The 23,445-nt window shown below is 42.8% G+C and overlaps 1 protein-coding gene and 1 long non-coding RNA gene across 2 annotated transcripts in view; one reads left to right on the top strand and one right to left on the bottom strand.

The window, feature by feature from the left end:
- Window positions 1-23,445, top strand: part of BEND5 (BEN domain containing 5) — a 733,046-nt gene that overhangs the window by 693,397 nt on the left and 16,204 nt on the right. The gene's annotated exons all lie outside the window — the stretch shown is intronic.
- LOC309371427 lies at window positions 9,895-19,890 on the bottom strand. Its single transcript, XR_014169102.1, has 3 exons — window positions 19,565-19,890; window positions 17,300-17,349; window positions 9,895-11,742 (listed from the first exon to the last, which is right to left on the bottom strand). It is a non-coding gene; the product is annotated as an uncharacterized lncRNA (long non-coding RNA).

The following is a 23,445-nucleotide window of genomic DNA, read 5'->3' as shown; positions in this document are numbered from 1 at the left end:
AACTGCTACAGTTAAATAGGCTAATTCACCTGGGATTGGTTCTGCTGTCTGTTGTGGTTGCTTTTTTACCAGTGGGGCAATGTTAATTAGCCAGAGTACAACACGAGATCAGCATAATTAAAATCATGTCATTTCATTTCTAGATAACAGTTTCAGTGGAAAAGTAGCCCCCGCCCCCGCTACTGCCCTGCTGTAGGTTAATGCGCAAATTCATTTCAACCGCCTTCCACCTCTTGTTTAGTCTTTTCTGCTTAGGGCCGCACCTCAACTGTTACATACCCATTGTGCTTTCAGCGCATTCACCGGGATGAGTCTCCCTTTCATTTGGTATGGTGTTCATTGTGATAGACATGCTGAAATCATGTTGGCTGTGCAAAGTGTCAAACAGCCCTTTGGCAGTCAGCATCAGTACCGCAGAAGCACTGGCAAAAAAGGACACAAACCTCTCCCTTCTTCCACACAGAAAACTCTTGCCTGTGTGAGCTCAGTCTCATGGTGGTCCACTTCACAGACCACCTTCCCTGAAAGAATCAAGTGAAGCAGGCCTCTGCATCCTCCAGGCATTCCCCCAAAGGGTCTGGCACAGATGGGAGGTTATTTGCAAAGAGGGACCCTATGCCCCACTATTTCATGCAAATGTATGAACCAGAGCTGAGTTGCTTACATACCCTGTTTCCTCACAATGCATACATAAGGTGTGAATAAATAAATAAAAAATGGTTGGGTGAGATGTGAGCAGGTGAACGATGCAAGCATATTGTCAAACCAATAGGAGTCCTTCATTTTTAGAAGCTACTCCTGCTGGTGCCATTTTTAATAAAGGAAACTTACTGGAATAGAACATAAATCAATGGGCCTCTTACTGGGATGGCTCCTTTCAAACACCTGCTTGTAAATTAAAAATGAATAGAAACAAAATGCAGCCACCCAGTGTCAGGAAACCAAAAGCAGCCACGCAGTTTAGATGCGTTGTTTCTCGAAAGAGTAAAACCAGAGAATGCTGTAGAAATGTAGCAATAATGATATTTTTTAAAACCCACCAAAAACCAGAGCTCAGGCCAATGTTTTAAGAATGCTGAGCGCATGTTGTTTTTGTGAGCCTGTAATAGCACCACTTATATCTAAAACAGTATGTGTTCCATAAAAAGGGCTGAGTAAATACTGATATAAAGCAGTGCATGGTAAGCTCCAGCCAAAGAAGGTAACAGGGGAATGTGAGCAAGCAGTAGGCTACTTTTCAGATAGTCTGCTCTTGGAACCCCATGGAGCCAATCACTAGTGCCTGGCACATGTTAAATCTATATTAAAATTCTGATGAAGAAAATTGGGTTGGGGTTCATCCATAACACATTCGTACCCTGTGGGGACAGACCTTTATCATTGCTGGTGCAGTCCCCCCCCCCACCTCAAATGATGTCTAAATTGATATCCATGCATGCTGTAACTAGTGGAGTAGGAGGGTCATTCCCCAATTGTGGTTCCAGTGTATGGTGTGAAATCTTGCTGCCTCTGCTTCTTGTATGGAAAGAAGATGGGATGTAAATTGTTTAAAATAAAATTATAATGACACATATTCCTATAGGCTTGGAGGTTGATCTGAGCCTGTTGAGACAGAAGGTCGCATAACACCTTCTGCCAAAATAAAGGTTTCTTCCTCTTCCCCTCCATCAAAAATTGGCAAAACTTCTTTCTGATATTCTCTTAAAGGTATCGTGCTAAATTTACGCAAATAGATGTCCTTTTCTGAAAAAAGTGGTCCCATCATCATTTTCAAACGGAGTTATTTTAGATTTCTTCATTGAGTAGGAGGGTAAATGGTTATGTGCTCCTGGGGGCAAATGCAATCATATCTAATAGGTTTAAAGGAGGGGTGTGTGTGTCATGCTGAATAATGAAGTTAACAGACACCAGGTTTCCATCTTGAGCTGCACAGTGCTTTGTCCATCTTAAACTGTTTCCTGAAAGTCCCAGCTTCTGTTTAATGCAATCACTTTTATGCTTTATGTTCTGTTCTGAAGCAGTTTAAGAATTACAACTTCATAGATATCGGCAGTGAGCTGAAGCTTCCTCATACCAACTCACTTAATGACCAGTTGTATTTCTTGACATGATCTAGTCATTTGGCCTGTTAAAAACAAAACACCCCCCCCCACCTCAACCCACTGCAGGGAACAAAGTTGTCCCTGTTGGTAAAACTGAGAACAATCCCTAGGGCTGTTTTTATTTATGGTTGCCTTAGCTGGGCTGACGAGATCAAGATGTCCTGATCTGCTGAGATCTCTGGACCATCTTGCTCGGCTCAGCGAGAGTCTAAATAGTGTCACTTCAATGAATTACCTGTGCTCTTTCACGGTGGCAAGAACTTTTCTACAGCTGCTGGTCACACTTTTGTGACTGTATGGTATAAACTAGGCCTCATCGTGGAATTGTAATAAATCGCCTGCATGTTGAGCTGGCGATGTAACCCTTTCAGGAGCCAACTGTTCATTGCAAACTGGACAGCAAGCAGTGATAAAAGGAAATCGGTTAGGGGGCAGAGACATTCCTTTCCCCCCTGCTGGGTCTGCCCGTTAACCCTGCCAGGAACCAGAAAACCAGGCTAGAGGTGTCAATGGAAAATGAGCTAGAGGAGGAGGGAAAACATTGCAGAAGTCAGAACAGTTTCCTAGCAAATCTACTTGACTTCTGCTCTGACAGGGGATGAGGACCCTCAACAACCTGAGCTGCATTAACAGGAACAGCATGATACAATTTGCAAATTCTTCTACACTTTGGAAACTGCTGGGGGGGGGGAGACACAAATACAGAACAGCCTCTGATGGAATCTGGATTGTATTTTATATAGATGCATGGTTTGTTTCTTAAGAGTCACGTGGATTTATGTGGCATGTTTATAAGAAACTAAGGATCTGTGTGTCGGTGCTACTCAAGTGGGGTCAGAATGTAAGCAAAATCCCTGCTCTTCCTTATCGCAACCTGCAAAACAGATTTGTGCATCCTCTTCCCTCCTCATTCTGGTACTTGTTTCTTTCTGGAATTATCCTTGTTTCTAACAGGTGTTGTTTCTAGCTTCATACCGCAAAGTGTTCAACGTATTACCACTTCCCATCACAGAAGTGTGTGAATGGCATGCTTATTTGTTGGGATGTAGTACAGTGGGTTTGTCACGTGAGAGAACTTTTGCTTTGATTTCCCCTTAATTTGGAACTGGGTCCATCAGGGCCTATGGGGAGTCCATGGGAAGTGCAGGGGAAGTGCTGTACAAGATATTTGTGTTTGTCCATGATATTTACAAGGGCATGCATCTCTAGCCTGTATGAAGTATCTCAGATGCAGCCCACAAGCATGTGTGAAATGGGCTAGGGCTAATGTACAGATTTAACATAAAAAGCCCTAAGATGTACTACTGTGTTTCACTGTATTTAAAGAATATAATGAACCTGATCCCTAATATTCTGTTAGTATGTTACCTGTTAATCTATAGGACAAGTAATTATAGGCCTATAACCAGGGCTTCCAGAAAACTCTTATTCTTAGGTGGCATTCCATCATATCTCCCTAAAACATAAAGAGCAGCTCTTGTTTCAAAGCACCTCGGGCCCATTAAACTACCTGGAACTAATGCTGCTGCTACAGGGTGATTTGTTTCTGAGATTTTCTTCTGACAGGCCCCTAACTTGGATCATATACTGGCTGATCTTGATGACCTTTGATGCAAAGACTCCAGATCTAAAGAGCAGTGAAAGCCCAGAGCGAAGTACACCTTCAGACTCCAGCCATAGACAGTTAATGTTCCTTCTAGGAGGCCGTGAAATCAATCTTCCAGGTCAATATGTGGCCTGCCTCAGCATTATGTTTATGCATTTCTGACAGAGCTGGTTGCAGCCTCACTTGCATTGGTGAACCTTTCATTGTTTAGCTGATTTCAGCTCATACCTCTTGGAACATTTCATTGCCAATATGCAGTCTTCTGTCACTCAGCTGCAACAGTGAAACCAACACTCTCTTCTACAGATTTCAAGGGCACAATGTTCTACTGCTTACTCTTAGACCAGAAAAGGAGAAGTAACTATCAATCAATCAATCTGTCTTTCTTCCCTGTAGTGCACTAGGAAATTATCATAGTGTTTGTTAAGCACAATGACTCAAATGAATCAGGATGCTCAGCCCTTAACAGCCTGTGGCTTCATCTGGTATCCTCTGCCTCACCCACAGTAGTGGTCCAGCCTTCATCATGTCCTCCACAATTGCTAGTCTGCTACACTACCTCATATTCATGAGAAGCAGAATCTGTGCCCCAGAGTTAAGGGGGGCAGTAGGAAGCCAGGCATTTTGAACCACCAAAAGTTTGGTTGCTGGTCAGAACCAGAAATACAGACATTCATCAAGATGTTGTTAATTGTCAACCACTGCATTTTGAGCTTCCCAATTGTTGAAAGAGAAGGTGTTTCTATCTTTTGTTATCTAGTGTTGGAGAACTCAGTTAAACTGAAACTCTGCACTTGCCCGGAGACTGTGTGTGCATTTTAGCTTTGCTCTGAGCAGCGCACCTGGTGCCATTGTGGTGAATCAGGGAAAGTGATTATTGTTCAAATTTAAGCACATCCCAGTTTAGCAGTAAGCTAAAGAAAGTCCCCAACAACAACAGTACTTGAGATTGAACTGTGCAAGGGTCTGAAAGACATATGCTCAAGCCTAATTAGTTCCTGGAACTTTTGCCACTAAACTCTTATTCAATTATCAATTAACTCTAGGAATGTAACAATAGGGCATCCTCCAGCAAGCATCTTCTCCCACTAATTGGATTATATTCCTTTGGAAACATCCCCACCTTTCCCAATGAGGGACATCTCAGTCACCTGGCTGTGAGTTTTGATTAACCAGAGCTCTCTCATGACCTCCCTGCCTCTTTCTGGCCGGAAAATTGTATTGTGATGTTTATTGACAGCTATATCCTTGGCATTCAATGCCCCTTCCTTCCAGCCCTGTCCTTAATGAGATCACTCTTTGTGTTACAGCTCATGCCCATCAAGAAGTTTCTTTCTTACAACTAACTGGACACTTCTCATTCTCCACTACGACCAATTTTTCTCCACTGAAGCTGCCCCATGTCTCTCTCCTATTCATTCAGCTTTTTGAAATCCTCCAGGATGCTCTTCCACAACATCCTGTTCCAACTCTCTGACACCATGGATGCCATTGGGAGTCAGACTACTTCTTCAGCTCACCTGGATCACAAATCTTGCCTCCTTTCTGCTTCCCTGCTTCTTAGCCATGCCCATTTCCTCCTCTTACATTAGTCAAGACCCTTGCAGGAAGCACAAGCCAGTGTTACCCTGAAAGGAAGCCTTTTCATGGAACCTAGGGTAGGGAGAGGATTTATCTCAGTGGGAATTTATGAAACCTAGCCTACCTTGGGCCACCCCATCAACACTTGAGACTAGAAAATATTTTCTGCTTGTTTACTGAAAGCTCACAAGCTTGCTGTTAATGATGTCCAGGCGGATTAGCCTCAAATAATTTGTGCTTAGCTTTTGCCGAGAGTCCGAGACCCAGCCCTGACCTTGCACCCGCAGGTCACAGTAAAACTCTGAAAGCAATAAAACTCTTTACTCCCCCTTCCTTGGGACAGGTAATTATTAATGTCTTCCTACTACCTCTATCTTGCTCATTCCCATAATCTTGCTGCTCTAAAGTCCTGTGATTTGCATTTGAGCTTTTCCCCATAGCACCTTTTCCCTGCCCATCTTTACCTGATATAAGGCACTTTATCTGCTTCTTTTTAGCTTTGTAACAGGAAATGTTTGCACTTATGGTTTGGGCAATGAGAGTTTGAGTTGCTTCTGTGACAACATGGATAAGATACAGGTTTGTGAGTTGTATGTATGTATAGGAACATGAGCAAATCTAGTAGCACAAGTGTTTGCTTGAATCTTGTCATGATTTTGATCTTGCGCGTGTCATGAATTTGGTCCCAAAAGTTAAATACGATGTATACAATTAATATTGTAATGATTTAAGAGGTGACTTTCAATGTGACTGTCGGTCTCCTCTCTCTCTCTCTCTCTCTCTCTCTCTCTCTCTCTCTCTCTCTCTCTCTCTCTCTCTCTTAAATTTCCTATGAACTCCACCAGAGGGGTCCACTATCATTAGCAATCAAACTTTAATAATCAGGCGATAATTTCCTAAATACCTTCTTATTAGTTATAGTTAACAGGTACTGAAAATAACCACCATGAGATTGCCTCGCAAAGTGGAAATTTCATATTTGTAGTTGTAGATGTGTGTGAGGAATAAATAGAGGATTAAATAGACTCATAGATATACAGGTTCAGTTCCAGACCAGTACAATAAAGTGAATATTATACTAAAGTGAGTTACAATGGTTTCCCAGTTCATTTAGAAGTTATGTTGACAATATAGAGTTGCTTATTAAGCCATGACCCGCTGGCTGCAGGAATGGGAAGGGAAAACCCACCTCCAGGCCTAGCCAGCTCCACTCCTGTGGCAAGAAGAGGGACGGCAGGAGCAGGGGGCTTCCTTCTCCTGGAAGCAGCTGGGCTGCCTGCAGCTGCACCCACAACCTCCTCCTAAGCAGCAATGTAGGTGAAATACAATAAAACAGGGTGTTCCTATAATAAGTTTCCAAGCAGTTGTTGCTGATTCAAATACGCAAAAGAAGTGATGACTTGTCCAAAGTATTGACAGTTAAACCAATTGCATGGAATGAGGCATGATGGGGAAGAATATGTTCTGATTACAGAGTAGTTAAACCAGAATGCAAATGACCTTTGCAGCAATGGTATGACATATAACTCTAATGAACATAATCACCCTGGGCATGCAATATCACTGGATATATCAATAGAAACGGGAAGGTTTCATACATCCCTGATTTTAAATACCTTAAACTTTCATTGTATAATTTGGATAAAACTGAAGATAGTCCCCCCCCCCCCCATGCTAGCACAGAAACCACTTGTGCTATTTACCGCCTGCTCTCTAGATGTACTTTCCATTGTTTCTTTCTTTAGCAAGGTGTTAAGCAAGTCTCTTGAAATCTGCCAATGGCCACCTGCCCTTGGACTAGTAGGATTACTGGGGGTGGGAATTCGGATTCAACACTGTGGTCTTGCAGAGATCTCTACTATTTGACTTGTGCTTCAAGTGGTTTAATGCACAGAGAAGGTCTGAAAGCTTGAGTTGATTTGTTTTTAAAGGGGTCACGCACTGGGATTTTATTTGATACAGTACATCTGTGTCTAGCCCTTTATATTACCTTTCCTTTCACAGGTCTTCTTTACAGTGGCTTAGGACTTTTTATTCATTTAGTCACTCTAATGCTGGTGTCAACAGATGCTTCTTGCTTCACTGGAACTTATAGAACGATTGTTGTTTTAATTGTGCTATAAAGTTGGTGGTCAAGGTAGGACCTTGCATTTTATCCTCAATGTCCTCCTTTTTTACTCAGTTTAGACATTGCTTTTTCTCCTATTGTACTTGCAACTATTACTTTTGGCTTCTATGGTAATTCTGGTGTGTGTTGTGCTTCCCAATGTCTGTATCATTAACCTGGACCCAGGATGAAGAACCGCAGGCCTGCAGGGCTTCTCTATCCGGCCCTTTGTACTCCCAGGACACAAACCCCTCCCCAACCTTGCTTTTCATTCTTCTTGAGTGTTTGTGCTTTCCTGAATGGATGGAGAGGGTGTTGCTGTGTGTGTGTGTGTGTGTGTGTGTGTGTGTAGAAACTAGCCTACAGAACACAGGTAAAATTCATATTCATTCCTCTGCCCACCTTTGCCTTTGGCTCTACCCACCCCTGGCATTTAGCTTCTGGAAGGTTCCTCAGAAAGAAAAGCAGGTCTTGGGCTTAAAAACATTCCCACTCCTTTTCTATACCATGCTGTTATGGATGCTGTCTGGTCAAACCTTTTTTGCTTGACATTGCTTGCTAATGTGCCGAACGTCTTGACAGGTGTTTCCTAATGGAGCCAATGGCTAGGAAGCAGGGCCAGCCCAAGGCATTCACCGTTTTGAGCAGAAGCAGATGGTGCCCCTGTCCCCTCCATTCACACACAAATGGAGACAGCAGGTAACAAGAATAGGAAGGTGAATGCCAACTTTAGCTTCTCCAACTCTTCTTTACAGCATCTGCTTCTGCACCTGTGGAGAACAGCAGCCTGTTGAGGAGCCAGAAGGTGGAGCCAGAAAGTGGGTTAGGATGAGGGCGAGGAAACTCCCATTGGCAATTGTTTGTGAATGGGCTTGCTCCTACGTCAAAGATGGAGTCAACCTGACTTCTAAGTGAGAGGTAGATGCTGGAGAACTGCCTTTGTGGTGAGAGAATGAATGCAGCTCACTAGTGCACAAAGTGTGGATGATGGGGCACCTAATGTTTGCTATTTTGTATTATATTTGCTTTTGTATTAATCTGTTGACTGCTTGGGGGACCTTTGAGCCAAACAGTGGCATATAGACAAACCAATGAATGAATGAAAGCCAAAGTGTGTAATAACCAAGGCCAGCCAAGTTATTTAGTACCCGAGTCAGAAAATCCCACAAGCACCTCCGTCCCTCCCTGGTAGTAAAAGTAAAATAGAAACAAATTAAATAGCAAACCATTTATTGCCCTTTCATGATGCCTGAAATCAGATGTCTGACATGGCTCTCTCACTCAGCCTAATGGCAGTGTTTCTTGTTTTGCATTCTGAATGCGAAAGATTACTCTGCAATGTATGGAATATGAAAAGCATCAGAGTTCAGGGGAAATGACACCTACACATGGCCCAGCTAAGGAGACCCAATTAACTGGCAGACCTGTAGGTTATACTTTCCCTTTCCCACCTCTAAGCCATGTAGATACATGCTAAATGAACCCAGAAGCATAAATTAAGACAAAGGCCCATAAATGTAGGCATATCCATACTGAAAGGATACTTTCAATGTATATCCATCCATCAGCAATCATCATGGTGGGAATGAAAACCCCTCAACCTGGTCTCCAGCTAATCTCTGGCTATTCTTGCCATTTCATTTAGGGGTCCCCAGCATGGAACCCATGGGCACCGTAACACCCTCAGACATTCTCCTTGACACCCACCAAGGCATCCTGTCACTTCCTCTCCCCCCCTTTTAGTTGAGGTTTATGGGCTTTTTATTGTTTCTTGTTTGGGGGTGCTGTCTGCTTTTCAAAATTTGTGTGACATTTGTCTGGGGGGAGGCATAAGTATTTTGCCTGTTTACAGGAGGGGCCAGTTTTGAGCAGGATAGTAATGGAGTTTTTACTATTCAAATACATCTATTTGCAAATATATTTTTCAATTCATTCCTTTTTACTTAGAAGAAAAGTTGAGCAGGTGAAAGTTATTTCTGCAGTTCTGCTTTCTTATTCCTTATGTGAAAATGCACCTTTTGGTTGTGCTGTGTGAAGAAAGAGCCTCTTCCCCCCCTTCCCCCGTTATCTGCTCTGGATGTTGCAAACTTACTCCTGCTGAGATCCCAGGAAAGTCCTATTCTGTCATCTGCTTTTGTTAAGAAATAAAATGCATTGCTTTTGCATTTGTCAACATTAAGCCTCATTTGCTGCGCATCAGCCAAGCAACATGGCTGGGAGAAAGAGACTCTAACATTTCTATGCTGGCTTTTCTTTCTTCTTCTGGTCTCCCCCCTCCTGCTGCATCCACTCGGATGCCCAATTCCATGTTGTCAGCAGACTTAACCAGTTTTCAGTCAGCTTCTCAGAGCCATTTATATAAATTAGGCCTAGCAGGGGCTCCCAGAATCGCACAGCAACAAACATTACTTTGCATTTGTTGACTTTAATTTTCACATTGCCGTATGTTGACCCAATTCCGGAGTAGCTGTAAATCGTGGGTTGCTTTTTGGCTGTGTTTTCTCAGCCCTGCCAGTGAATTTGGGAAGCCTAAAAATTCTGTCTCCCCGAGTCATTTGCATAACCTAAAAACGGCAGCGGGAAAGTCATATGCACTGACCTAATTTAGCTACTTCGGCCATTTCATCTCCTTTCTGTTCCACTGATCTGTAGCCATTCTTATTTTGTAACCCTGACTCATTGCTGCTTTCCACTAAATTTGTCACTTTCTCTGGGGAATCTAGCTAAGCTGCCTACAAAACCTGGCTGGGTTGCTATAAGGGCAAATAGTACTTTAGCAGTTTAAATGGAATAGAAGGAACAGAGACTTAACAGAATTTCTGGAATATTTGCTTTATTTACAAATCTACAAGTAGATAAAGGGAGGCAAAGAGGCAAGCGGGAGATCTCCCAGAGTGGATCAGGACAACCCTCTAGTTTTGTTCTTCCTCCAAGCACCTTGGTTATGGATCATTCATCATGATTTGTTTTCAGGAAGATTAGATGACACTGGTTACTTACTAAGAATTCATTCTGATTTGTTTTCAGGGAGGGTAGATGATATTATGTCAAGCAAATGTTATTCCACACTTTCCAGTGCATCACCTTTCTTATCGCAAAAAGTCTGATTTTCTTGAGGTGTGTAGGTTGCTATTCCCCACCCCATATCCATTTTAATTGCACAGCCTTAATTTTCCAGTATGTGATTGAATCCCACCTGAAAATAGTAGCAGTTTGGAATCACTCTTGTTAGTAACTCCCATTTCTCTCCCCCCCCCCACCATTTCCAATAGCAAATATTACTGTTTCTCTTAGATTTATTAATATTTTCTTTTTAAAAAAAATATGCATCGCCTTACTGCAAACCAAACATCAAGTGGGGGGGGGTATGGGTGGATGTGTATGCATGCTGGATACTAATCTCTGCCTCCCCTACCCCTTGGGTTTGTTTGTATAGAGGGTTTTATTTTTGCTATTTCTGCAAACCCAGGGGTACACACAAGCTTGCTGATACCTCTTGGACATGTCTTGTGCCATTACATAAGCTTTGACAGTCACCTCTGTCAAATATCAGAAAGATCTCTGCCATAGATCATGTATGTGTGTGTGCACATATACAAAGTGCTTCTATGTTTTAGGGAGAGGTCCTGAGATTTTTTTCTCCTCCACTGTTTCCCCCAATGCTTCACCCAAATTAAAGCTTTGATTTGGAGCTGGGTTTCTGCGATTCAGTTTGACTAGTTCATTTCTCCTGGGAAAGGCAGGTTTGGTTGCCTTTCAGTACAGGAGAAAAGGTGAGGTCTTTTCTGTTAGCGTGAATATGAAAGAAAAGCCTAAAGAGAAGAAATGCCCATTCGAAGGGCAGAAAGTCACAGCATTTCTGCTGCTACTTTCCGGGAACAAAAATAGCAAGAGCAGGTCCCAGCTGCTGGCCACTGTGGGTTTGAAAAGGTTATCAAGACATTATAGCATATAAACAGCAGAGCTATTAGCTCTGAGCTGTGAAAAGTTTCTAACCTTCACAGCGAAAACCTTAAATTATTTTTGAAGTGTTAATGAAAGTCAGCTCTCCAAAGATGGATGTGGAGCAAGGAATTGCATCAGACAAATGGCAAGTAATGTATTAATAGTTATTGCTTCAGAAGGCCCTGAGGGGGGGTGGGGTCTGAGGTGGCTAAAAGTCAGCCACCTTCATATGAATCTCTCCCATGAAAAAAAGAAAATCCTGGGTGTAATATCGATCATGCCCAACCCACTAGGAGGTATTCCTTCTCCAATGGTTCCAGGCAAGGAAATCATAAAAGAGCTCCAACTTTCTGGCTGTAATGTTACATTATGTCCCGTGGCGTCTTGGCTCCTCCTGCAAGCTGCAGCAAAAGGGGGAGGAGGGCAGAAGGCGAAGGAGTTCAGCACAGTCAAAGGAAAAACAAGATTGACTCAATTTCTCTTCACTGGAAACCACACATTCAGATTTCATTTCTCCACAGGATTGGTCTCAGCCAAAAATCATACATGGGGGGCGGGACGGGGGTTTATTCCCCCAGGGTTAGGGGAGACTTCATGTTCCAATAACTACAGTGGTACCTCGGGTTACAGACGCTTCTCTGTTTCTTCCCCCAAAGAGCTTGGAACTGCTTAAATATTGTTCCCATGCTGCTTGTCAGTGATGCAGCTTACATGGCCAGGCCAGACCTGCTTAACTTCATCAGCAGAATTGTATCATGTGCTTTTCACATGTTCTTTCAACGTATGAATGGACAGGGACTGGGATAGTGCCTGCTGACCTCACTCCTGACCTCCAGTTGTCCATCAGAAATGTGAATAAGGCAGTGGAAATTCAAATTGTCCATGTGTAATATGTCTCTCCTCAGTTGAGAAGTTTGAGGGAGTAGAGGGGGAGGGACAATGGTGGTGCGAACACACTGGGAGAGCAAATCTAGCTCTCCAGCCCATGTATTTGCACTATGCTAATCTGCCCACTGCTTCATCTCCTAGCTCTGCCTCTCAGAAAGCAGTAGTATCATGGCCAGCCAGAGGTTGAGTGACTGGTGTTGCCTCACCAAGCCATCCACTACTGGAAATGATGCATTTGAACATCTGACCTAAAGTGAAACCCCTGTTTGAACATGCATCTAAAGAGCAACATTTTTTAAAGTGGAAAATTCATGAGCTACTATGTGGTCTGAAGATACTGGCTGTGCCGAAATGACTTCTTAATTTAACTGACCCAATAGTGTGTGGCTTTACTTCACCTAAAGTGGTTTCTGCACTGTTAATTAACTACTTCCAGTTCACATTACTTATATTCTCTTGGATTTTAACCAGTACTGTTATTTTTATGGCTTTGTAGGGGGGCAGCTTTGGCCTGCCCAGTTACTGTTGTTCAATTAATATTAGCTCTAAGAAGCAACTCGTTTTCTCTGTTTATTTGGTTGCACCTACCATTATTGCCTTACCTGGTGGGAACCATAAACAGATGTAATTATGCTTCATTAAAATGGTGATTGATAATGGCCTGACTCTACAAGGTGCATTATGAGACTTCCTTTCCCCCCTGCTAGCTGGGCTTATTAATTGTAACGTATAGCATTTTGCATATCCATTAAGTCACAATTAAAATGCACACAAATGAAGTTCAGATTAAGTTTAGTCATTGGTGTAGATTCACAAAAGGTAGACTTTGTGGAACTTGGGAGAAGGCTGCAATGCTTGATGTGAAACTAAAACTTTGTCCTCACAGAGATAAGCTCTCCAGAATAAAACATACCGTATTTTTCGCACCATAGGACGCACTTTTTCCCCTCCAAAAATGAAGGGGAAATGTGTGTGCGTCCTATGGTGCGAATGCAGGCTTTCGCTGAAGCCTGGAGAGCGAGAGGGGTCGGTGCGCATCAACCCCTCATGCTCTCCAGGCTTCGCACACCTCTCCGCAAGCAGCAGGAGCCCAGCGCTGGGCTCCCGCTGCTTGCGGAGAGGTGCCTGCATGCCGAAGCCTGGGCGCGCTAAGCTCAGCGCGTCCAGGCTTCGCGGACCTCTCCGCAAGCAGCGGGAGCGCTCCCGCTGCTTGCGGAGAGCTGCCTGTTTGAGGGCTGGGGTCGGGGGAAGCTCTAGCTTCCCCCGCCCCAGCCCCGCACCTGGGGGGGAAATAATTTTTTCCCCTTTATTTCCCCCCAAAAAAACTGGGTGCGCCCTATGGTCCGGTGCGCCCTATGGTGCGAAAAATACGGTAGTTGGAGCCCAAAGATGTTCTTTACAGTGCTAGCTGAAACCACTAGAACAGAACAGCACTATTTTCTATGGTTAATGACTCTAAGTAAGTGAACAATAAGTAAATAACTATGGATGACTCAGACCGCATCCTCCTGACTTGTCTGACTGGCAGATTTTGCACAGAAATACTTTTAGAACTAAAGGATAAACAGGGCAAAACACAGCAGTCTTCATGCTGTAAGATGTGGCTTTGAGTCCCTAAGTTGGCTAAACAAGTACATTGTGTTGAATCTCATGTTCTGGGAGGTGGGAGATGAGCTACATCAGATACATAATAAATAGGATGATTGTTGGGCCTTCAGCTTCATCTTGTTGATTACGATCTGACCTTTACATCTGCCTCTGTCTTTCACTACCAGAATTGATAGCACATCCACATAAAGCACATGACTTTTAATAAATGCCCATTATTTAGGCATTTTATCAAAAATCTGCAACATGATATGAAAATCTCTTTCTATATAGGATGAAAGAAGCAGCTAATGCACTCCTTTATGCTAAGGATGATTGAGTGGGCAAGAGCGGCCAGAGCTTAATAAAAAGGAGGCAGGGATTCAAACCGTGACTTCGGGAGATTGAGTCTATAGATCTTCATTAGAGCTTTATGCCTTAAAAAGTGGTAATAGTCCCAAGGATTTACAGAAAACCACTCTGAGCTGCATGTTAACTTTTTTCACCACTGTTTCTCTCTATAATAGAAATAGAACCATGATTATTGTTGCTGTTGCTGTCTGTTAATAATATAATATCATCCATGTACTTTGCACTTTACAACCTAGTGAATGAAAAACCAGTTTCCTCACTGAGGAGCTTATTATCTAAAATTGGAGGAAGGGAAGTGGGGACACCGGTATCAAGGAGATAATGCATTCAGTTGAGCAACCAGTATGGTGGAAGACAGCCATGTCTCTACAGTTTACTTGGATGGGATTGGAGAAGAGCAGGGTAGTCGTAGTGACAAGGTTGTGGGGGCCCACTGGCAGTAATGGCAAATGGCCATGGTGGAAGTTTCCATGCAGCCCCGTTTCCATCTTGATAAGCTGTAGCACTGCCAGCATTGGCAAAGTGATTCTGCAGCTCTGCCCCCACCAGACTGGCTGCCACTGGCAACCAGGAATGGGCTTGGTTAAGCAGAGTACAGTCGTACCTTGGAAGTCAAACGGAATTCATCCCAGAAGTCCGTTCGACTTCCAAAACGTTCAGAAACCAAAGCGCAGCTTCTGATTGGCTGCAGGAAGCTCCTGCTACCAATAGGAAGCCACGCGGGATGTTTGGCTTCCGAAAATCGTTCAAAAACCAGAACACTCACTTCCGGGTTTCGATAGTTTGGGAGCCAATTTGTTTGGGAGCCAAGGTGTTAGAGATCCAAGATACGACTGTATAAGAAACTGGTAAAAGTTCTCCAACCTCAAACTTAGAAGGAAATTCTAGAAACTCAGCGAAGTCCACTTCAAAAAGAAGGAAGGAAGGAAGGAAGGAAGGAAGGAAGGAAGGAAGGAAGGAAGGAAGGAAGGAAGGAAAAGATGATCTAGGAGAATAGTTTACTGGAAGAGAGGAATAAACTTGTCAAGTGTTGAGGACAGGGATGGGTTGCTGGTAGAATCTTCAAAATCCAAGGAGTAGGCAGTTGTGACAGAAAACACAAGAAATGGCTGTTTTTAAGCAAGATGGCAGCACCAGTGCACTGTGCGCATGGAGAAGCAAAAGGCAGAGTGTCTGGATGATGAGGATGTGTGCAGTGTTGAAAGCAATGGCAAGAGAGAATTTCACAACAGAAGTTACAATATCCTTTCCTGGATATTCTTGGCCATGTTCACTACAGGCATTTTGTGTCCAAATGATACCAAGATGCTAGGGGCAAATCATGATATCCTCTGACAGTCTTTATTTTGCTAGAAATTTGCAATCCTGTACACACCTACTTGGGAGTAAGTTCCATTGAACTCAGTGGGATTTACATCTGAGCAGACATGTCTGGGGCTGTGCTGCAAACTTCTTAAGGAATGATTTCAAAAATGTCCTATGATTCTTTGACCCTGTTGTGCCATATTTCATATTCTGAACACCCTAGAGGGAAGAAAAACAAACTCTGTATGCCAGTACACTTTAAAGAAGGACAATTTGTTCTTCACAATCATTTCCAGCTACGGTATAAATTATTTGGAAAAATTGATACTGCATACATTAAGGAGTGTTATTTCTCCCCCTCTCTTTTTCGTCCCTTTTTTTGTTCTGATTAGACAAATGAATCATGCGAGTGAGCATTCCCTGTGATGCTGCTAATTGATGGTACACTATAAAATTGTATTGCAATAAGCAAACACTTTCAGCCTCCCTGTGCTTAGCTGCATTGGCCCACGATCAGCAAAGCTTTGAAATCCTGAATTTAAATTACCATTCTTTTGACTGCTGTTCATGACGTTAATTAGCTGTGTTAATTGGTTGTTTTGATACATGAAGAGCAGAATAATCCAACTTTATTTTTTATTTTTTGGAAAGCCAAAATTATTAGGAGTTTGGCAAGAGCACGGGGAGGGTTTTCTTTAGTACTTTTGAATGCTTCCATCTTCCTGTTTTCTGTGTGCACTGTTGTGTTTGCTGATGACTGCATTCTTTTTAAGCCCCCTGTGTGAGTAATCAACACAGGAGTCAATGGTACATGTTTGAATATGCTTTCCAGCAGAGATCTGTGAGACATTGTTGTCTCCAAATTATTGAATTGCTGTAGACAAAATGCAGCCATGCCAACATCATTTGTATTGTAGGGGGGGTCTGGCAGATGAAAGGATACGTGCTTTAAACCATTTAGCTGCCAAAGTTGCTGCTATAGCCACACAGCAGGTGACTCAGAATTGAGATAATGGTTCTGAAGTCATGATGCGCCAACTCATCAGAACAGGGCAGGCTCTCGGTTATATCACACTAAAGCAAGCAGGAGGAAGTGGTGCTCACGGACACATGACCTTTAGCATTCCAGCTTATAGGTGGTGTCCAGCTCTGCGAGATAAATGGTAGGTAGCTATCTGCTTTTGTAAACAGTTGCTAGGGAATGTGCTTGCTGTTGTTTTGCCCTGTGCTGTGCCCACTTCACAATATCAACATGTGGGGTCACTTAAATAGGCAACTACTCCATATCTTGTGGACCTCCTATATTCCAGCTCCACCTTTTATTGCTCCTTTTGCCTTTCTCCACTCTGAATTTGCCCGTGGGTGAGGTGGAAAGGAGACAGGGAAAAGGAAGTTCTGGGAAACTGCAGGTCAAGTTTATATTTGATACAAGGGGAGACACTACAACAGATTATAAAAAGAGTTCATTTGTGTTTTGTTTAAAATGGAACGATTAGTATGAGCCAGCATGACTTTGTCAAGAATAAATCCTGCCGGGCTAATTTTATCTCTCCCTCTTTTACTTCGGTGACTAGCTTAATGGGTTGTGGGAATGCCGCACATGTAATTTATCTTGATTTCAGCAATGCATTTGACAAAGTTGTCCATGTTTTTTTGGTTAGCAAACGAGTTAAATGTGGGCAATACTCTCAAGTGGATTCACAATTGGTTGGAAAGCCATACTCAAAAGAGTGCTCATAAATAGTTACACATCAAACTAGGGCTGGTCCAAAACGAGAAGAAGCCGTTCATTTCTATTTCACCCACCTTAACATTTGCTGTCTGGATTCATCTTTCTTTCCTGAGGATGGCGAATGCTGCAAAATCAGAGCTAAAAGGAAAAGGCAGCCACAATGAGCCATTGCTGCTCACTGGAAAGTGGGGGCAGTGAGCTGGGATTCACCCTGATTCTATCCATGCCACCGACTGCCTGTTTCCACCATTCCTTAGCTTGGAGTCCTTGTGCCCTTGGAGAATCAGAGATACATGGCAAAATGTGCAGCTCCTATTCTTCACTGATGACACTAGCGTCCCCAAGTCTGCCTCCATGGAGGACACTGCAAAAGATCTTGTCTCTTGAACTCTCCTGTGCAAAGAGAAGCAGTAAGGACACTGAGCGGAATAGAAACAGAGGAAAACAATGGCATAAAACAAATAGTGAAATAAAAGTAGGTCTGAAATTACAGATTATTCTGATTTACTATATGTTACTTATATATAATGACAGTCAAAGGGCTACAGCTTTTTGTCCTGTTCAGTTGCATTTCCCTTTATACATTTAAAAGGAAAAGAAGCAGTCAAGTGGTGGGTGTTTGCAAAATGCATCTACTTTGGCTGCAGCCCTAAACCTGCTTACCTGGGGACCATCAATTCAATGGGCTTATATCCGAGTAGATCTATATAGAATTTCACTATGTGTTTGTGCACATGTGTGGCACACTCTTCTCTGTGGAATTTTATTGATTTGCAGAGCAGGGCTTTTTTGCTGTCAAGATTGTGGAGGCTTTAGCCTGTAAATTTTATTTCCAGCAAAGTGTCAAGCAATGTAATCCAGCAAAGCTACCATGATGACTGCCATTGGAGGAAAGTGACAGTTTCTCTGCCATTTTCCAAGCTCTTCCCATCCTCCAAACACTTTCTGTTTTACCGTGTGGGCGGATTGATTGGCAGGTACCTCGGTAAATAGGTTGTGAAAATATCACTTAAATGACTTGATATTGCAGGTGACTTGAAGGACTTGTGAAAACAGCGTCAATTAAGCCATGTGCATGTGTGTATGTGTGTGCTTGAATATGGCTTCTGAATGCTTTTGAAAGTAAAAGCACCTATCATTCAAAGTGTTACGCAAGAGGCACTTAACAGGTGAAGCAACACACTGAAAGTGCAGTGTAATCAGTTGCTACTGAGAATCCTCACTTGAAAAGGAGAAACTGCCAGGTGCTGATCTCTTTAACTCCATGTGGTTAGTCTGTCCAAGTTGAGAAGTGATCTGAACACAATCTGGTGTGTGGCTTGCTGCCATATTTAAACCAAGGCAGGGAGGAGAACCTCAGACTCTCCAGATGTTGTTGGATTCTTTCTCCTATCCGCTCCAACCAGCTTGTCCTATTCTTAAGGATACTGTGAGTTGTAGTCCAGCAACATCTGCATGCCCAAAGCTTCCCCGTCCTATTTCGGCTTTAAAAAATGAAAGTGGTTTGGAGTTTCTGTTTCATTACTGCAACCCAGTGGATCAGGCAACTGACTCTGTGCATTCTAAAGGATAGCTAAGCCATGGAATCTGCTACAAGAAGATGTAGTAGTGATGGCCACTAACTTGGATGGCTTTAAAATGGGCTTAGATAAATTCAAAGCTAAGGCCATCATTGGCTACTAATGGCAACCTATTATCTACGCTATCAGGGGCAGAATGCCTCTGGATTCCAGTTTCTTGGGATCATGAGGAGGGAGTGCTATCACACAGATATCTGGTTAGCCACTGTGGAAGCAGGATGCTGGACTGGTTGGTGCTGCGTGCGATGCAGCAGAGCTCTTATCTTCTTGTAGGAAATGAATCACATGTGAACTGGCCCTACGGCCCTTAGACCTCAGGTCCAAGTAGCTAAAACTACTCTGCTGCTTAAGTACAGTCTGATATTAATCTTCCCATTGCCACCACTACCACTAAGTTTAGCTGCTGCGATATTTGCTCTTAAAGAGTGCTGGGCTGGCATAGCCTGATTACCGACTCCTATGAGATCCTGCAGTTTTTCTGGGTATGTCTCTTTTCTTTCGTTTGTTCTTTAAAAAGAAAAGAAAGGACTTGATAAGAAAATCCAATTCTAGATGCAATATCAGTCCTGGTCCAATCTTACCTTGGTAGCCTAAGCTTGCTTCAGACACCGGTGGACAGTTGACTCATCCCAGGAAATGTAACACAATTTAGTGCAATTCTCCACAGTTGACATATGTTGATCAATATAGGACTTAGAATTTAACAAGCGTGGCATTTCAATTAAATTGAATTACTGAAGAGTATAGTCATCATCGTACCAGGAGAAAGGTGTTTTAGCAAATGAAACAGCCAACCCCCCACTCTCTCCTCATGCTGTGTTGCAGCTGGTCTGTGAATTAAAAAGTAAGCTTTAGCTTTCAACTTTCATCAACACTTAATTCTTAAGCAAACCATGTCATTAAGGTAAATTGTTTCTCTTCCCTCCCCTCTTTCCCTCGGGCTACTGCTACATTTTTTTTTTTGAAAGCATAAAAGAAGGATGCTTGCTCCAGAACAGGCACATATACTGTCCATTAGATGATGCATTACTAAACACCCAGCTCCGCTATCCTCAATTAATAATTCCACATTGTTCATATAATGGCTGAACTGCAACACAAAAATTCTTCTACGCACAACCATATTCTCAAAGAACAGCTACTGTGTTTGTGTAACATATGATCTGTTTACCTACAAGCCTGCCTTACCCCATACATGCCCACACAACTACTTCTGGAGGAAATGGCACTGTTATAGGTGTTTCATAATACCCATTGCAAGAACCTTGATCTTTTAGTGTGGCAGCACCTACACTTTGGAAAGCCCTGCCGATTGACATCAGGCAAGCACCTTCCCTGTGCTCTCTTCAGTGCCTGTTAAAAACTTCTTATTTAGACAAGCCTATCCAGATGTTTTGGGATGCGAGTGGCGCTGTGGGTTAAACCACAGAGCCTAGGACTTGCTGATCAGAAGGTCGGCGGTTTGAATCCCCGCAACGGGGTAAGCTCCCGTTGCTCAGTCCCTGCTCCTGCCAACCTAGCAGTTCAAAAGCACCTCAAAGTGCAAGTAGATAAATAGGAACCGCTCCAGTGGAAAGGTAAACGGTGTTTCCGTGCTCTGCTCTGGTTCACCAGAAGCGGCTTAGTCATGCTGGCCACATGACCCGGAAGCTGTACGCCGGCTCCCTCGGCCAATAAAGCGAGATGAGTGCTGCAACCCCAGAGTCGGTCACGACTGGACCTAATGGTCAGGGGTCCCTTTACCTTTACCCAGATGTTTAGAAAGTTGATGTGAGTTTTAATCAGTTTTTAGTCTATTGTTATTTCAACTTCTTGAAAGTTTTAAATTGTTGTTAAATTTTATAATGGACTGCTTTGAGGGAATTTTTTTTACAGTGTATAAATTTTATGAAATAAAATCAAAATCAGGCAGGGAGGGAAACGTTTTCATTCCAAAGGCCATGTTGTCTCTTGGCTACACACCAGTGACAAGCACAGCTAGATGCAGCCAGTGAGTGTAGTCAGAGGCAAAAGTGGGTGAATAAACAGATGTGGAAAAGATCAGCCATATAAAAACCAGAGGTTTCTACACACACACATCTTTGCATCCTCCATCTAGGTAATCAAGAGACACTTTCACAATTCGGATATACTTCTAATATAAAATATGCCCCTTGCAATTATATCCCATCCCTTGTCCAAGGAGTTCAGAACAGTGTACATGGAAGGGGTTATCTCACTTTGTCTTCATTACAACAGCCCTAGGCTAAAAAACAGTGTTTGGCTCAAAGCAACCCAGTGATCTTTATGGTCCAAGTGGGGTTTTGACCATAGGACTCCTAAATCCAAATCTTCTAACCCAGTATTAATCCTCGTGTAGCCAATGCAGTGCCCTCTGATACTGTTTGCCTCCAGCCCCAGGATCCTTGACCATTGGCCATGCTGCCTGGGGCTGATGTCCAACAATAGCTGGAAAGCAACAGACTGACTCCCTGTACATCCACCATGTGAAGAATGAGTGCTTTCTCACCTGTTTTAAACTGATCTAGCCTAGGAGAGCTAGTGGATGAATACTGCACACATTAGCAACTGCATATGAAACCACGTATGTGGGTGAATGTTAGGCAGATATATTTTTTTAGTTCACTTGAAGCCAAGTTTGTTTGCAGTCCCTTCTGCTCTTCCTTTTACCGTGCTAACAGACACTGTAAATTCAAGTGTGAAGGAACCATGCCTGCACAATTATCTTCTGTCACAGGAGTTGCAATCTGCATCATTAGCCAGGCATTAATGTTGGCAGAAGAACAAGACAGGAAGAGGCAGTGTTTAATATAAACACCAGTAAATGACAGCAAGCCTGCGTGCACAGTTTAACATCCTTTGGTTTTTTTTATCATTTCCACATTGGGCTTTACTTATTACAGTTAAATAAAACATGTAGCACAATTAGAGGAATGTAATAAAGATCACTCTATCTATCTTATAAGTGCATATGTCTGTTGCGGTATAAGCATTTAGGATGCAAGCTTTTTTAGATAAGAGTGTTGAAGGTGGTTTAATACAGGTGCTATTTCCTGTGGAGCATACAGTCAACTGGCTTATGAAGGTTTTTTAAAAACAACAACAACAACAACAACAAAATAAAATAAGTACTGCAAAAATCTGAGAATGACAATGGGGTTGTATTGGGAAAACACATACAACACCTCTATCATTTTATTCTCAGCTATCTGAAAAGAACTGCCAATGGCAATTATAGGATTGGCGTATGTTTCTCTTTTTAGGAAATCTGAAATTCCTGGTTACCATAGTGTGGGAGGTTGATTGAAGGCAGACTGTGGTAATCTTTCAAAATATGGCACCCTTTGCAAGACCAACATTTGGCACCCCAAAATCTTCAACATTATGGATCATCTCACTTGTGTGCCCCCATGGCTCAGCTCCCTGTATGGCAGAACGGCTCACACTACCTTAAATCCTGCACTGGGTTGATATTAAAGTAATGAGAAGATCAGTTCTGCAGCAGTATATCTTTGTCACTGCCACCCTTGTCACACACACCCTTCTTTCCCAAGCAAAAATGCTAGGGAATCTGGAATGGGGTACTCTCCATTAATGACACATTGTTGACATGTTCTACAAGAATTTGGCTCTTATTTAATGTGCAGACATAGAGACGGCACTCATGTGGCATCTGAATTCTGTACCTACTTTAAAAGTTGCAGTGGATATGTCTGTTAGCTGGGAAAGCCATATAGGGGGCAACTAAGTAACAGTGCAGTCAATTACCTGCCCAGATGTGGCGGGTGCAAAGCATTTTCCAAGTCAAAGAAAATGTTTGATGAGATAAAGGGAAGCAGTTCATGGCAAATGGCAAATGTGTGGTGGAGGTGGAGGAGGAGAGAGATTAATTCCCCTCTTGAATGAGAAGTGTGTTTGAGACTGACAGATGGGCTGTAAATACTCAGAACCAAGGACAGGAGCTGAGAAAGAGACAGTCTGGTGATTGAAGTGTGATTGTGATTGAGGTAGTATGTTTCCTAGCCAAGGTGACAGGTTTTTTTGTGCTGGGGTTGAAGCGAGGAAGGGGAAAGAACTCAAGCCAAGGGTGCTGCACTTCACATCAGCCTAGACTAGGGCACAATCTTTAGACTCGATAAGTGATATCCGGGTCCCATAGGGGTCCTTGCAGGTCAAATTCACTGCCTGCCTTTTAAGTGAGTTGTTGAAGGTGCAAGAAAGGTGAAAAAGCTCTTTGTTCCCTGCTAAAATCATTGAGCTCTCTAGCAGCGTTGACTGTGGCAGCCATGTGACTGGAAGTTAATCACACAGTGGTGAAATGTGGCCGATGTTGATCATGAGAACAGCCACTACACATCAGTAGCAATTCGGCCCCAAAAGTAGGCATTACCTAAGAAAGAGAAAGGGGGAGGGACATTTCAGATCTAGAAGAATTTCTGTACATATTCCCTCCATATGTGTTGCTTTGCTGTGCAGATGTAAACTTATCATAATGGCTTTGTTCAACACCATACATCATTCATTCATTCATTCTACTACTACTACCTGGCACACCCTCTATTGTTACTTTTAATACATATTATAAAATGTTTGAAATGCTAATTCACCAGTTCAGGATTTGAGAAATGGCTACACAGATT

Source organism: Podarcis melisellensis (genome assembly GCF_964234715.1).
Source record: "Podarcis melisellensis genome assembly, chromosome: 6".
In the NCBI taxonomy this organism is placed as follows: Eukaryota; Metazoa; Chordata; class Lepidosauria; order Squamata; family Lacertidae; genus Podarcis; species Podarcis melisellensis.
Note: the sequence above shows the minus strand (reverse complement) of the source record. Positions and strands in the feature narration are given on the sequence as shown.